Source organism: Heterodontus francisci, chromosome 18, assembly GCF_036365525.1.
Source record: "Heterodontus francisci isolate sHetFra1 chromosome 18, sHetFra1.hap1, whole genome shotgun sequence".
Classification (NCBI taxonomy): domain Eukaryota; kingdom Metazoa; phylum Chordata; class Chondrichthyes; order Heterodontiformes; family Heterodontidae; genus Heterodontus; species Heterodontus francisci.
Window position 1 is genome coordinate 11,896,694 of NC_090388.1, and position 17,200 is coordinate 11,913,893.

General features: G+C 44.8%; 1 protein-coding gene across 3 annotated transcripts in view; it reads right to left on the reverse strand.

The window, feature by feature from the left end:
• The window catches only part of kitlga (kit ligand a), a 122,387-nt gene that overhangs the window by 79,485 nt on the left and 25,702 nt on the right, over positions 1–17,200 (reverse strand). The gene's annotated exons all lie outside the window — the stretch shown is intronic.

Here is a 17,200-nt window from a genome sequence, read left to right on the forward strand (position 1 = left end):
GGTACTTCGGAGACAGCAGAGTTTTGGTGAGCAGGAGACTTCTAAACAACTCTTCCCTTTTGTCTGAGTAGATTTGGGACCACTTTGCATTCAAAGTACTTTCCTCACAATCATCGCTATCTTCCAGTTCTTATTGGCTTCACTCAGTGACAATTTTAAAAAAGTTGTCAGGCACAGCAATACCGAGCAAAGCTGTAGTATCTCCTGAATAAGGTTATTTGGAGTTAAATGACATTAATCATTACCTCACAGTTTTTTTCTGCTTGCTTGCCTTTAGGGATAGCAGATGTTTCAAAATCTTCTTGTCAAACCTATCTACCTCGAGCAGCAGAGTAAATTGCTATGTCATTCTGCTGAGGTCTTCAGCTTATTATCGTTAATTATTTTATTGAGTTTAGGAGTAAAGATTGCTTTGTGTCTGTGAAGTTTACAAAATGCAACTCACTGAAACTAAAGACGTGATCCATCTTCAAAACGATTCAGTTGACAGGAGTTCTGCATGTTGACTAAGTGAAATGGCCATCAGCACACTGATACACAGATAGCAGCGGAATGTACAAGATTAAACATTTTCTTCCTCATGCCATTGCTCACTGGGTGATACTTTTCCCTTCACTCGGGAGAAAACCACAGAGATTTTGTTGAATATTGGAAAGGCTAAGAATGAGGAAGTGTAAATATTAAACTTCGGTACAATGAAAGATTTTTCAAAGTAACAATGCATGAGATTCGCTGAAACGTCACTGCAATTATAAACTCCCAACCTGGAACATTCATTGGAGAGTGGGGGTGGGGGGTAGAGGATGATAAAGGGTTCGAGGTGCGGGAAGAGATGTAGTTTAGTCCATGTTCCCATTGTTTCACAAAGTTGCTTCACAATTCCAAATGCTTGTCATATTTATTTTCAATCTGCTAGTGCCCAGGTAAAAACTTGTGTTATTTTCTCAAAAGGCAAGTGTTCATCTGGTTTCGAAAATATGATAAAAGCACCATGCAAGCCGACCCTTAGTTTTAGACTGAATCAAGAAGGATGAATTCTCCTGGGATCATTATGTCAGATTACTGAATGATTGCTTTTAGATAAGTAAATACATTGTGAACTTTGTTCTTTGTCTGTTAGCTCAGTTGGCTAGATGGCTAAAGTATGACATAGAAAAATGCCAGTAGTGTGGGTTCAATCCCTGTACCTGCTGTAGTAGTTTATGGAGAATGATCTCCTCACCTTGCCCCATGATTGAGGAGTGGTGCCCCTCATGTTATACATTACCAAATGTCTCTCTCTAATGGAAAAAGATGACTGTGGCTAGAGCAACAACCCTCTCTCTCTCTCTCCCCCTATGGCTCAGTGGTAGTACCCTTATCTCTGAGGAAAGTCATGGGTTCCAGTGCATTACTGAGGATGTATTGCACTGTTGGAAATGCCACCTTTCTGATGAAATGTTAATCTGGGGACCCTTCTGCCCTCACAGGTGGATGTGAAAATCCCATGGCACTATTTCAAAGACGAGTGGGGTTGATGTTCTGACCAATCTTTGGCCCTTGAGCAACAGCACCAGAAAACAGATTATCAGCACTATCAGATTGCTATTTGTGCGAGCTTGCTGTGCACAAATTGGTTACTATGTTCCTTACATTAAGACAGTGATAACTCTCATTGGTTGCAAAGTGCTTTGGGATGTACTGAGGTTGTGATAAACGCTGTATAAATGCAAGTTCTTTATTTGCTTGTGTAGAAATAATTACCAGGGATGGAGCACAAAGAGGAAAATCAAACAGAAAGGGTCACATATAAAATCAAGAAATGCTGGAAATACTCAGCAGGCCTGGCAGCATCTGTGGAGAGAGAAGCAGAGTTAACGTTTCAGGTCAGAACTGGCAAAGGTTAGAAATGTAAGGTTTTAAGCAAATAAAGCGGGGGGTGAGGCAAAAGAGATAAAATGGAAGGTGTTGACAGGACAGAGGGTCACAGAGAATAACTGACCAGAAGGTCATGGAGCAAAGGCAAAGGGTGTGTTAATGGTGTGATGAAAAGCAAAGTGCTAGTGCAGAGAGGGTGTTAGATGATGGAACAATGAACAGCCCTGACCAAAAGCACAAACATGAAAAAAACAGTAGAAAAAAATGGGTAGGCACATGGTAAACAAAATGAATGATGAAACAAACTAAAGTAAAATAAAACGAAAAAATAAAAATAAAAATAAAAAGGGAGGCCAATCATGCTGTGAAATTACTGAACTGAATGTTCAGTCCGGCAGGCTGTAGCTAATCGGTAAATGAGATGCTGTTCCTCGAGCTTGCGTTGATGTTCACTGGAACACTGCAGCAATCCCAGGACAGAGATGTGAGCATGAGAGCAGGGGGGAGTGTTGAAATGGCAAGCAACCGGAAGCTCGGGGTCCTGCTTGCGGACTGAGCGGAGGTGATCAGCAAAGCGGTCACCCAGTCTGTGCTTGGTCTCCCCAATGTAGAGGAGACCACATTGTGAGCAGCGAATACAGTACACTGCATTGAAAGAAGTACAAGTAAATCGCTGTTTCACTTGAAAGGAGTGTTTGGGGCCTTGGATAGTGAGGAGAAAGGAGGTAAATGGGCAGGTATTACACCTCCTGCGATTGCAGGGGAAGGTGCCACGGGAAGGGGACAAGGCGTCGGGGGTAATGGAGGAGTGGCCAGGATGTCGCGGAGGGAATGATCCCTTCGGAATGCTGACAGGGGAAGGGAGGGGAAGATGCGACTGGTAGTGGCATCACGCTGGAGGTGGCGGAAATGGTGGAGGATGATCCTTTGGATATGGAGGCTGGTGGGGTGGAAAGTGAGGACAAGGGGAACCCTGTCACGGTTCTGGGAGGGAGGGGAAGGGGTGAGGGTAGAGGTGCGGGAAATGGGCCAGACACGGTTGAGGGCCCTGTCAACCACAGTGGGGGGAATCCTCGGTTGAGGAAAAAGGAAGACATATTAGAAGAGCTGTTGTGGAAGGTAGCATCATCAGAGCAGATGCGTCGGAGACGGAGAAACTGGGAGAATGGAATGGAGTTCTTACAGGAGGCAAGGTGTGAAGAAGTGTAGTTGAGGTAGCTGTGGGAGTTGGTGGGCTGATAATGAATATCAGTAGACAGCCTATTCCCGGAGATGGAGACAGAGAAGTTGAGGAAGGGAAGGGAATTGTTGGAGATGGACCATGTTAAGGTGAGAGAAGGGTGGAAATTGGAAACAAAGTTGATTAAGTTTTCCAGTTTGGGGCGGGAGCAGGAATCGGCACCGATACAGTCATCAATACATCTGCTCTCAACCCGTCCCCTCCCTCCCAGAACTGTGACAGGGTTCCCCTTGTCTTCACTTTCCACCCCACCAGCCTCCACATCCAAAGGATCACCCTCCGCCATTTCCGCCACCTCTAGCGTGATGCCACTACCAAACACATCTTCCCCTCCCCTCCCCTGTCAGCATTCCGAAGGGATCGTTCCCTCCACGACACCCTGGTCCACTCATCCATTACCCCCGACACCTTGTCCCCTTCCCATGGCACCTTCCCATGCAATCGCAGGAGGTGTAATACCTGTCCCTTTACCTCCTCCTCACTATGCAAGGCCCCAAACACTCCTTTCAGGTGAAACAGCAATTTACTTGTACTTCTTTCAATGTAGTATACTGTATTCGCTGCTCACAATGTGGTCTCCTCTACATTGGGGAGACCAAGCGCAGACTGGGTGACCGCTTTGCGGAACACCTTCGCTCAGTCTGAAAACATGACCCCAAGCTTCCTGTTGCTTACCATTTCAACACACCCCCTTGTTCTCATGCCCACATCTCTGTCCTGAGCTTGCTGCAGTGTTCCAGTGAACATTAATGTAAGCTTTGAGGAGCAGCATCTCATTTACCGATTAGGCACACTACAGCATATAGGACTGAACATTCAGTTCCATAATTTCACAGCATGATTGCCCCCCCCCCCCTTTTTAGTTTTAGTTTTCTTTTTTCTTTTTATTTTACTTTAGTTTGTTTCATCATTCATTTTTTTACCATGTGCCTACCCACTGTTTTTTTTCATGTTTGTGCTTTTGGCCAGGGCTGTTCATTATTCCGTCATTTAACACCCTCTCTGCACTAACACCTTGTCTTTCAGCACACCATTAACATATCCTTTGCCTTTGCTCCATGACCTTCTGGTCAGTTATTCCCTGTGCCCTCTGTCTTATCAACACCTTCCCTTTGTTATCTTTTGCCCCACCCCTGCTTTATTTGCTTAAAACCTATTACATTTCTAACCTTTGCCAGTTCTGATGTAAGGACACTGACCCGAAACGTTAACTCTGCTTCTCTCTCCACAGATGCTGCCGGACCTGCTGAGTATTCCCAGAATTTTTTGTTTTTATTTCAGATTTCCAGCATCCGCAGTATTTTGCTTTTGTATCAGAAAAGATCACATGTCTGTGTTGGAACTGGTCTGATGTGTTCTTCCATGTGAATTCCCTTCTGACTGATTTTCCTACATGAATGCCTGCCAAGAAATTACTTACATATCACTACCAAAGGGGAATATCTAATTCCATTAGCTTTTAACAGTGGATCTGCCTTTAATGTGAGCTTAAATCAGCCTGGCAGTGAAGGATAATTGAGCTGCTTTGTGTCAGTGTGGTTGGTTATCTGAGTAACTTCATCATTTCCTGATCTGATTCAAACAAGCCTCTCAGCCAGCAGCACATACTTATCAATATTTGGCCTTGTTAAATACAGTAAATGCTTGAAATGTGCTCCAAGGCTGTAACAAATATCAGGCCTATGAACATGAATAAAACTCCAGAGTTTCACTCTTTAGTCACAAAGAAAATTGGAGCAGGAGTAGGCCATTCGGCCCTTCGGCCCTGCTCCACCATTCAAAAAAGATCATGGCTGATTGTCTAATTCAGTACGCTGTTCTTGCCTTCTCCCCATTTCCCTTGATCCCTTTGGCATTAAGAAATATATCTATCTCCTTCCACCTCATCGCACCGCTACGAAGTCAATAAAAAGGAATGAAACCGGACGGACCATCCGGCATCGACCTAGGCACCGGAAACGACAACGGCAAACCCAGCCCTGTCAACCCTGCAAAGTCCTCCTTACTAACGCCTGGGGACTTGTGCCAAAGTTGGGAGAGCTGTCCCACAGAGTAGTCAAGCAACAGCCTGACATAGTCATACTCACGGAATCATACTTTAACGACAATGTCCCAGACACTGCAATCATTATCCCCAGGTATGTCCTGTTCCACCGGCAGGACAGACCCAGCAGAGGTGACGGGACAGTGGTCTACAGTAGGGAGGGAGTTGCCCTGGAAGTCCTCAACATCGACTCCGGACCCCATGAAGTCTCATGGCATCAGGTCAAACATGGGCAAGGTAACCTCCTACTGATTACCCCCTACCGCCCTCCCTCAGCTGATGAGTCAGTACTCCTCCATGTTGAACACCACTTGGAGGAAGCACTGAGGGTGGCAAGGGCACAAAACGTACTCTGGGTGGGGGACTTCAATGTCCATCACCAAGAGTGGCTCGGTAGCACCACTACTGACCGAGATGGCCAAGTACTAAAGGACACAACTGCTAGACTGGGTCTGCGGCAGGTGGTGGGGGAACCACCACGAGGGAAAAACATAATTGGCCTCGTCCTCACCAATCTGCCTGCCGCAGATGCTTCTGTCCATGACTGCATTGGTAGGAGTGACCACCTCACAGTCCTTGTGGAGACGAAGTCCCGCCTTCACACTGAGGATACTGTCCATTGTGTTGTGTGGCACTACCACCATGCTAAATGGGATAGATTTCAAACAGATCTAGCAATGCAAAACTGGGCATCCATGAGGCGCTGTGGGCCATCAGCAGCAGCAGAATTGTACTCATCCACAATCTGTAACCTCATGGCCCGGCATATCCCCCACTCTACCATTACCATCAAGCCAGGAGACCAACCCTGGTTCAATGAAGAGTGCAGGAGGGCATGCCAGGAGCAGCACCAGGCATACCTCAAAATGAGGTGTCAACCTGGTGAAGCTACAACCCAGGACTACTTGCATGCCAAACTGCATAAGCAGCATGCAATAGACAGAGCGAAGCGATCCCATAACCAACGGATCTGATCTAAGCTCTACAGTCCTGCCACATCCAGTCGTGAATGGTGGTGGACAATTAAACAACTAACTGGAGGAGGTGACTTCACAAATATCTCCATCCTCAATGATGGGGGAGCCCAGCACATCAGTGCAGCAGATAAGGCTGAAGCATTTGCAACAATCTTCAGCCAGAAGTGCCGAGTTGATGATCCATCTCGGCCCCCTCCTGAAGTCCCCAGCATCACAAATGCCAGACTTCAGCCAATTCGATTCACTCCGCGTGATATCAAGAAATGACTGAAGGCACTGGATACTGCAAAGGCTATGGGTCCTGACAATATTCCAGCAATAATACTGAAGACCTGTGCTCCGGAACTTGCCATACCCCTAGCCAAGCTGTTCCAGTATAGCTACAACACTGGCATCTACCCGGCAATGTGATAAATTGCCCAGGTATGTCCTGTAGACAAAAAGCAGGACAAGTCCAACCTGGCCAATTATCGCCCTATCAGTTTCCTCTCAATCATCAGTAAAGTGATGGAAGGTGTCATCAACAGTGCCATCAAGCAGCACTTGCTTAGCAATAACCTGCTCAGTGATGCTCAGTTTGGGTTCCTCAAGGGCCACTCAGCTCCTGACCTCTGCCAAACTGCATAAGCAGCATGCAATAGACAGAGCAAAGCGATCCCATAACCAGCCTTGGCTCAAACATGGACAAAAGAGCTGAACTCAAGAGGTGATGTGAGAGTGACTGCCCTTGACATCAAGACAGCATTTGACCGGGTATGGCATCAAGGAGCCCTAGCAAAACTGAGGTAAATGGGAATCAGGGGGAAATCATCTGCTGGTTGGAGTCATACCTAGCACAAAGGAAGATGGTTGTGGTTGTTGGAGGTCAATCATCTGAGCTCCAGGACATCACTGCAGGAGTTCCTCAGGGTAGTGTCCTAGGCCCAACTATCTTCAGCTGCTTCATCAATGACCTTCCTTCTATCATAAGGTCAGAAGTGGGGATGTTCGCTGATGATTGCACAATGTTCAGCACCATTTGTGACTCCTCAAATACTGAAGCAGTCCGTGTAGAAATGCAGCAAGACCTGGACAATATCCAGGCTTGGGCTGTTAAGTGGCAAGTAACATTTGTGCCGCACAAGTGCCAGGCAATGACCATCTCCAACAAGAGAGAATCTAACCATCTCCCCTTGACATTCAATGGCATTACCATCGCTGAATCCCCCACCATCAACATCCTGGGGGCTACCATTGACCAGAAACTGAACTGCAGTAGCCATATAAATACCGTGGCTACAAGAGCAGGTCAGAGGCTAGGAATCCTGTAGCGAGTAACTCACCTCCTGACTCCCCAAAGCCTGTCCACCATCTACAAGGCACAAGTCAGGAGTGTGATGGAATACTCACCACTTGCCTGGATGGGTGCAGCTCCAACAACTCTCAAGAAGCTTGACTCCATCCAGGACAAAGCAGCCCACTTGATTGGCACCGCATCCACAAACATTGACTCCCTCCATACCGACGCACAGTGGCAGCAGTGTGTACCATCTACAAGATGCACTGCAGCAACGCACTAAGGCTCCTTAGACAGCACCTTCCAAACCCGCGACCTCTACCACCTCAAACGACAAGAGCAGCAGATGCATGAGAACATCACCACCTGCAAGTTCCCCTCCAAGTCACACACCATCCTGACTTGGAACTATATCGCCGTTCCTTCACTGTCGCTGGGTCAAAATCCTGGAACTCCCTTCCTAACAGCACTGTGGGTGTACCTACCTCACATGGACTGCAGCGGTTCAAGAAGGCAGCTCACCACCACCTTCTCATGGGCAATTAGGGATGGGCAATAAATGCTGGCACAACCAGTGACGCCCACATTCCATGAATGAATAAAAAAAAGTCTTTTATGTGTTACTGCCATGTAACATAAGTCACACTGTATGCTGTCCTATATGATATGAACAGGTACCATAACCTGACAATAACAGTAACATGAATTATCTAGCCCTTATAACACAGTAAAACATCCCAAGGTGCTTCACAGGAGCATTATCAAACAAAATCTGACTCCAGGACACATAAGGAGATATTAAAACAGGTGACCAAAAGCTTGAACAAAGAGGCAGGTTGTAAGGAGTGTCTGAAAGGAGGAGCAGCAGAATTCCAGAGCTTAGTGCCCAGACAGCTAAAGACATGGCTGCCAAATTAATGCCTATCATTAATTTCCATAGGAATTCTCCTGACCGTACTTTTGCTAAGGATCCACAGAAATCCCGGAGAAATGCCATCAATTGGAGTGATTTGAGGGATGGGTGTGAATGATCCCATGCACTAGTTTGAAGAAGAACAGGGGAGTTCTCCTGGTGCCCTGGCCAATATTGATTTCATTGATGTGGGAACTTGCTTTGCTCAGGTGCGCTCCTGCACTTCCAACATTAAAGCATTATCGCAGTAACTACATTTCAGAAGTACCTTGTTGGCTATAAAGCTCTTTGGGATGTCCTGAGGATATGAAAGCCACTATGTAAATATAAGTCGTTCTTTGATTATTCCAAAACCACACAAGGCTTAGCTGCATCGAGCATGGAGACTGGAGATCAATTTGCAGTACACCACAGCCTACTGGACAGAACTGAGGCTGTTTGTTGTAAAATTACAAGTTAGAGGTGATTCCTCCTTTCCGGTTGAAGGGTCAAAGTCTACCCAGCAGATGGACTGATTTAGCCTGAATAGCGCCAATTAATCCCTCAATGAACATCACTAAAACACAGATTATCTGGTTATTATCATATCGCTGTTTGTGACACAATTCGAAGAACAGCAGGGGACTTGGTGTCCAAGCCAACATTAATCTGTCAATCAACATCTACAAAGAAAACAGATTAATAGGTCAACCATCTCACTGCTGTTTGTAGGACTTTGAAGTGCGCAGATTGGCCACTGCCTCTGAAAGGTATTTTGTTGGCTGTGAAATACATGGTTAGGCCACAGCTGGAGTATTGCATACAGTTCTGGTCACCACATTACAGGAAGGACATAATTGCTCTGGAGAGAGTACAGAGGAGATTTACAAGAATGTTGCCAGGGCTTGAAAGTTGCAGCTATGAGGAAAGATTGGGTAGGCTAGGGTTGTTTTCCTTAGAACTGAGGAGGCTTAGAGGTGACTAAATAGAGGTGTACAAAATTATGAGGGGCCTACATAGAGTAGACAGGAAGGACCTGTTTCCCCTAGCAGAGAGGTCAATTGCCAGGGGGCACAGATTTAATGTGATTGGTAGAAGGACTGGAGGAGCCATGAGGAAAAACTTTTTCACCTGGAGGTTGGTGGGTGTCTGGAATTCACTGCTTGGATCAGTGGTGGAGGCAGAAACCCTCAACTCATTTGAAAGGTACCTGGACACGCACCTGAAGTGCTGTAACCTGCAAGGCTACGGACCAGATGCTGGCAAGGTGGGACTAAAATGGCGGCTAGTTTTATCAGCTGGCGCAGACACGATGGCTGAATGGCTTCTTTCTGTGCCGTAACTTTTCTGTGGTTCTATCTTGGGAACTGGAAGGGAACTGTATAAATGTATGTTTTATTCTTCTGTTGCTGTTGGGTGTCCTGAAAAACCCCAGGAACATCCACTTGATGTGGGTTGGATTTAGATTCAGATCACGAGTCGGAAGAAGCTCATAAAGCCTCAGTATGGAGGAAGAAGTGGACTTGGCAGCATTCTGATTTTCACCATCTTCTTTCAATCGTTGCAAATAATTATCTGCCCTCATAAATTCCTCTGGTGAAAATTGAGGAAACCTTTGGAAATCTTTCAAAAGGTAATTAAAATGTTATGACTTGTGAATGCACACAGGCATGTAACTATATTAAATTATGTCAGGGTTCCAAAAATATGTGGCTAGCTTCCGTCTAGACTCTAAGCCTTGGAATTCCCTCCTTAAAGCTCTCCACCTCTAAGACCCTTCTTAAAACCTATCCCTTTGACTTCTTAAAGGAAAATCATGTTTAACTAACTTGCTGGAGTTTTTTGAGCTGGTAACAGAGAGGGTTGATGAGGGCCGTGCTGTTGATGTGATGCACATGGACTTTCAAAGGCGTTTGATACAGCGCCACACAACAGACTCGTGAGCAAACTTGTAGCTCATGGAATAAAAGGGACAGTAGCAACATGGATACAAAATTGGCTGAGTGACAGAAAACAAAGAGTAGTGGTTAATGGATGTTTTTTGGGCTGGAGGAAGGATGGTGGTGGAGTTCCCCAGGGATCAGAGTTGGGACCCTTGCTTTTTCTGATATATATAAATGACCTAGACCTTGGTGTACAGGGCACAATTTCAAAGTTTGCAGATGATCCAAAACTTGGAGAGACAATATAGAATAAAGGGTACAATTCTAAAGGGGGTGCAGGAGCAGAGGGACCTAGGTGAATATGTGAATAAGTAACTGAAGGTGGCAGGACAGGTTGAGAGAGTGGTTAATAAAGCATACAGTATCCTGGGCTTTAATAATAGGGGCAGAGTACAAGAGATGGCAAGTTATGTTGAACTTGTATAAGACACGAGTTCGGCCTCAGCTGGAATATTGCGTCCAATTCTGGGCGCCGCACTTTAGGAAGGACGTGAGGACATTGGAGAGGGCACAGAAAAGATTCATGAGAATGCTTCCAGGGATGAGGAATTTCAGTTATGAAGATAGATTGGAGAAGTTGGGACTGTTTTCCTTGGAGAAGAGAAGGCTGAGAGGTGATTTGATAGAGGTATTCAAAATCATGAGGGGTCTGGACAGAGTAGATAGAGAGAAACTGTTCCCACTCATGAAAGGATCGAGAACGAGAGGGCACAGATTTAAAGTAATGGGTAAGAGAAGCAAAAGTGACATGAGGAAAAACTTTTTCACGCAGCGAGTGGTTAAGGTCTGGAATGTGCTGCCTGAGAACGTGGTGGAGGCAGGTTCAATTGAAGCATTCAAAAGGGAATTAGACAGTTATATGGAAAGGAAGAATTGCAGGGTTACGGGGAGAAGGCAGGGGAATGGAACTGAGGGAATTGCTCTTTCGGAGAGCCAGTGCAGACATGATGGGCCGAATGGCCTCCTGCACTGTAAGGATTCTGTGATTTGACCAAGCATTTAGTTATCTGCTCCTAGTGGGCAGAATCTTATCAGCCGCACAGAGGCAGCTTTGGAGGCAGGAGGGAGGAGAATTTGAGAGAGTTGTGTGACGGCTGGATAACCCAATGTGTTAATAAAAACAAAATACTGCGGATGCTGGAAATCGGAAATAAAAACAAGAAATGCTGGAACCACTCAGCAGGTCTGGCAGCATCTGTGGAAAGAGATGAAGGGTCACGGACCCGAAACGTTAACTCTACTTCTCTTTCCACAGATGCTGCCAGACCTGCTGAGTGGTTCCAGCATTTCTTGTTTTTAACCCAATGTGTTCCCGCTTTCATGTGATCTCGCTGAGGGGGGTTGAGAACGGCAATGTCTACCTGCCCAGCAAGGGAGGGTAGCCAATTATTGGCAATTAAGTGCCCATTTCGCGGCAGATTGGTGATGCTGCTGGGATCTTCCTGATGGTGGATGAGCCCCCTGCAGAGGCCAAAGCCCAGCAGGTGCCTGCAGGTTGTCTCCTGGTGGCAGGCTGTTGGGGGGGGAGGGGCAGCGAGGCCCACGTTATTCACCCAGCCCCCACCCCTGGAGCTGCAGGTACCAGAAGGCCAGCGCTGCTGCCACAGGCCACCCTGAGAATGATGGCCTTGCAGCTGCGACCACACTTATTTTTACCAATTTTTAAAAAATTCTTCAGTGGGCACCTCCACTTGATTGGTTGCTAATTGTCCGCCGCTGAGAAGTTCACACAGGCGAGGGAAACTCAGACACAACTGGGGTCGGGAGCCGCATATGTTCCCAGTGCCCGAGAATCTTCTCAGGTGGTATGATTCTGCCCAGTATCACCATTTCTGGCTTGCTGTCAATTCTTTTTTGATTACATTCCTGTGAAGTGCCATACTACACTTTTCTGTGTTAAAGGTGCTACATAAACGCAATTTGTTGTAGTTTTACCAATTGACCTCTTTATCTTCCAAAAGCAAAGTAATGCTTGAGTAGTGTTGCAGCCTTACTCTACTCCAATAACCCTAACCTTACTCTTAACCTTAACCCTAACCCTAACCTTAACCCTTACTCTAACCTTAACTCTAATCCTAACCCTAACCCTAACACAAAACCCATCTGCTGTAAAGTGACAGATGCCATGTCCGTGAAGTCTAACCCAAAAACACAACACTCAAATAAAGACACTGACAAAGCAAACAACCTATTGTAGGAAATCACAGTTTGACATGGAACAAAATCAACCCCAACTATCATAACCCCAGTTGGGGATAAGCAAAACTACCAAAGAAAAGGACAATGACAAGTGAAACGGGATAAAAGGCAATCAAAAGTATGGGCCAAACATAAGTGGCAGGCACCAGTGAAACAACAAAACTCAATTTTGAGAATAGGAACACAAGGGGGGACAACCACCCTCCAGTCTGCCCACCCCAAACCTGCAAAACTCTAACCCTAACACAAAACACTAACAGTAACATAAGAACATACATACGAACATACGAATTAGGAGCAGAAGTAGGCCATTCGGCCCCTCTAGTCTGCTCCGCCATTCAAAAAGATCAGGGCTGATCTGTGTGTCTCCAATTCCATACTTCCACCAACCCTTGATAATCTTTGATCCTCTTGCCTAACAAGAATCTATTTACTTCTGCTTTAAAAATATTCAATGACTCCGCCTCCACCACCTTCTGAATCAGAGAGTTCCAAAGTCGCACAACCCTCTGAGAGAAAAAAATTCTCCTCATCTCTGTCCTAAAAGGGCAACCCTAATTTTAAAACAGTGGCCCCTAGATCTGGACTCACCCACAAGAGGAAACATCCTTTCCACATCCACCTTGTCAAGACCGTTCAGGATCTTATAAACTTCAATCAAGTCTCTCCTCACACTTCTAAATTCCAGTGAGACAAGCCCAGTCTGTCCAACCTTTCCTCATAAGACAACCCGCTCATTCCAGGTATCAATCTAGAAAACCTCCTCTGAACCGCCTCCAATGCATTCACATCCTTCCTTAAATAAGGAGACCAAAACTGCACACAGTATTCAAGGTGTGGTCTCATCAATGCCCTGTATAACTGAAGCATAACATCCTTACTTTTACTTTCTATTCCTCTAGTAATAAAGGATAGCATTCCATTAGCCTTTTTTATTACTTGCTGTATCTGTATACTAACTTTTTGTGACTCATGCACTAGAACACCTAGATCCCTCTGCACCTCAGACTTCTGCAGTCGTTCTCCATTTAACTAATACTCTGTTTTTTTATTCTTCCTGCCAAAGTGAACAACTTCACATTTTTCCACATTACACTCCATCTGCCAGATTTTTGCCCACTCACTCAACCTATCTATATCTGTCTTCAAGCTCCTTATATCCTCTTCACAACAAATCTTTGTATCATCTGCAAATTTAGCTACCATGCCATCGCTCCCCTCATCTAAGTCATTGATATAAATTGTAAAAGATTGAGGCCCCAACACAGACCTCTGTGGGACTCCATTCATCACATCCTACAAAACAGAAAAGGACCCATTTATGCATACTCTCTGTTTTCTGCCAGCCAGCCAATCTTCTATCCATGCTAATATATTACCCCCTACACCATGAGCTCCTACTTTGCGCAATAACCTATTATGTGACATCTTGTCAAATGCCTTCTGGAAATCCAAGTCCAGTGCGTCAATGGGCTCCCCTTTTATCCACGGCACATGGTACTCCTTCAAAGAGCTCCAATAAATTGGTTAAACATGCTGAATATTCCCAATTACCTTGAGCTTTTCTAAATGCCCAGCTATATCCTCCTTAATGATCGATTCTAACACCTTCCCCACGACAAACATCAAGCTAACTGGCCTATAGTTACCTGTTTTCTGCCTCCCCACCTTCTTGAATAGAGGGGTTATCTTTGCTACTTTCCAGTCTGATGGAACCTTTCCAGAATCTAGCGATTTTTGACAAATTAACACCAACGCATCTACTACCTCATTAGTCACTTCTTTTAAAACTCTAGGATGAAGTCCATCAGGACCCGGGGACCTCAGCCCGCAGCTCCATCAATTTGGTCAGTACTGCTTCCCTGGTGATTATAATTTCACCAAGTACCTCTCTTCCTTCCACCTCCTGATTTACAGCTATTACTGGATTGTTTTTTGTATCCTCTATAGTGAAGACAGAAGCAAAATATTTGTTCATTTCATCCGTCTTTTCCTTATTATCTACTATTAACTGCCCATTCTCATTGTCTAGAGGACCAACATTCACTTTACTTAATCTTTTCCTTTTTAAATACCCGTAGAAGCTCTTGCCATCTGTTTTTACATTTCTAGCTAGCTTCCTGTTATACTCTAATTTCTTTCTCCTGATTAACCTTTTAGTCATTCTCTGCCGTTCTTTATATTCTGACCAAACACTGTGGTACAAAACCCTAATATAAAATCCTCACCATAACCCGATAACAAAACCCTAAACCTAATCCCAAGAGAAAACCCCTACCCTGTGCTACAAAACCCTAACACTGTGGTACAAAATCCTAATACAAAAGCCTCGCCCTAATACTAACCCAAATACACAAATCTAACACAACGCTAATACAAAACTTCACCCTAACCATAATACAAAACCCTAACCTAAGCTCTGCAGTACAAAAATCAAATACAAAGCACTAACACTGACCCTGTGGTACAAATACCTACTCCTAAACCTAATACGAAAGCTTAACCCTAACCCTAATACTGTTGTACAAAATCTTAATCCTAATACAAAACACAAACCCTAACCCTAATGCTGTGGTACAAAGTACTAATAAAAAACTATAATCCTAATGCAAAGTATTAACCCTAATACAAAAACCTCACCGTAACGCAGTGACACAAAACCTTAACCTTAAACCAAACCCCTAATCTTAACCCTAATACAAAACCCTAACCCTAATATAAACCCCAATCCCTCACCTTAGTACCAACCCTTAACCTTAACCCTAATACAAACCATAACCCTAACCCTAATACGAACCCCTAACCCAACCAAAACCCAAACCTTCCACATTTGAGATTTCTATGGAGATACTGTGGTATCGACAGTCAGAAATGCATCATCGTTACATCGAGAAGTTTAATGTGGTTCTTTTGTATCCTTAATTAATATTTATTTAAACATGTTTTAACCTCTGACTCAAACATTACACAGCTAAAACCCAAAGATCATTCTTAAGTAACCTGTAAAATTGTTGTTTTGGCACACCCAAGACACAGCAGCAATTTCGGTCTCGAAGGAGCGTGATTTATGACCAGGGTTTCTGAGAGAACAACCGGACCTAAACTAAGCCGTCATCCAAATAAAATCTGTTATTAATTAACAGTAGCCTACAGGCTACTTTCTTCCTATTATGTTTGTTTTTAGTCTGGAGAAGATAGTCATCTGTAAGATGCTCATTCCTCAAGTCAGAAATGGACAGCTGGCACTTGAAAATTGGGGTGGGGCCTTCAAGACGTTCCACAGACATCCAAGGCTGGCCTGATACAACTTTCAGGTAGGCCTGTGAATGGGTGACCAGCTTAGCTGCCAATATCAATGAGCATTCTATCCTGAGGCTGCTTAAATATGCAAACAGGGTGTCCTAGGCTGGTTGTCAGACCCCGATTCCTGGTTTCGGGGGCCAGTGGATGAAGCTCTGCCCATTTGTACCAGACAGCGCATGACCTTAAAAGCACCACTCCCAGTAAAGGACCCCAAATTTTCGACTAGGGGTCGGAGTATTTTTGTGGGGACAAGAAAGAATCACTACGAAGAGTAAGAAATAGGAGGAGTCGGCCATTCGGCCCCTTGAGCCTGCTCTGTCATTCAATAAAATCATGGTTGATCTGATTGTGGCTTTAACTCCACTTTCCTGCCTCTCCCCACCCCGCCCCCCTTGACTTCCTTGTAGATCAAAAATCTATTTAACTCAGCCTTGAATATATTCAATGACCCAGCCTCCACTGCCCTCTGGGGAAATTTGGCTACAATACACTCGGTCCCTTCATTCAAGTCATTAATATAGATCCTAAATAGTTGAGGCCCCAGCACTGATCCTTGTGGCACTCCACTAGTTACAGATTGCCAACCTGAAAATGCTCCATTTGGTTCCACATAGAAATACAACAGCTCACGTCCGGGCCTATGCTCGAGCTCCTCCAGGATTGGCGCTTGGAGGCTCTCCCCCTTTCACCCACCACCTCCCCATTCCTAACCCGCAGGCATACTCAGCAAAGGGGGCCTAACGATTTACCACCCTCCCACAACTCCAGCAAGCAGAAGTGGAGAGTCTGTTTGGTGCACGAAAACTGTCTGGGCCTCACAACACGTATGTGCATGATCACTCCACTGACTTCACACTCATTATGGGCAGAAGTCTCACAACCCCCAAGCTCTCCCTTCACCCCCTCCTTCTCCCCACTTTCTTTGCAAATTTGTTCAAAGACAGAATGTTTGTTTTCATGCCTGCTTTAAAAAATCTTTATTATTGTGAATTGTAGACTTCTGTTTATCACTGGTTTTAAAAGGAGTTTGGCAGATCTTTGCTTTGCTAACTGTGCAGGTCAAGCCAATTAAATTCCCAATTCTGTAATAAATTATTATTAACCAAATATAACTGCAGTTGGAGGGATGAAGATTACAATTAATTGGTTTCGAAGTGTGGTTAAATTACTTTTGTTTTATAATTACAATCATAGATTAGATAGAGAAAAACTATTCCCTCTGGCGAGTGAACTGGCAACCAAAGGGAATAGACTTAAAATCACTGGTAAAAGAGATAGATGGGAAATGAGGAGAAATGTTTTCACTTTCAGAGTTGGCGGGATCTGGAATTTGTCGGGATTGGAAGCAACGATCTTCTGAACAGTTGGAGTGATTCAGCTCTTGTTTCTAACTCTGAACAACTCAGAAAAACAATGTTAAATTGATTTAAAACACATCTAACAATGGGCAAAGGTTTACATTCCATTGA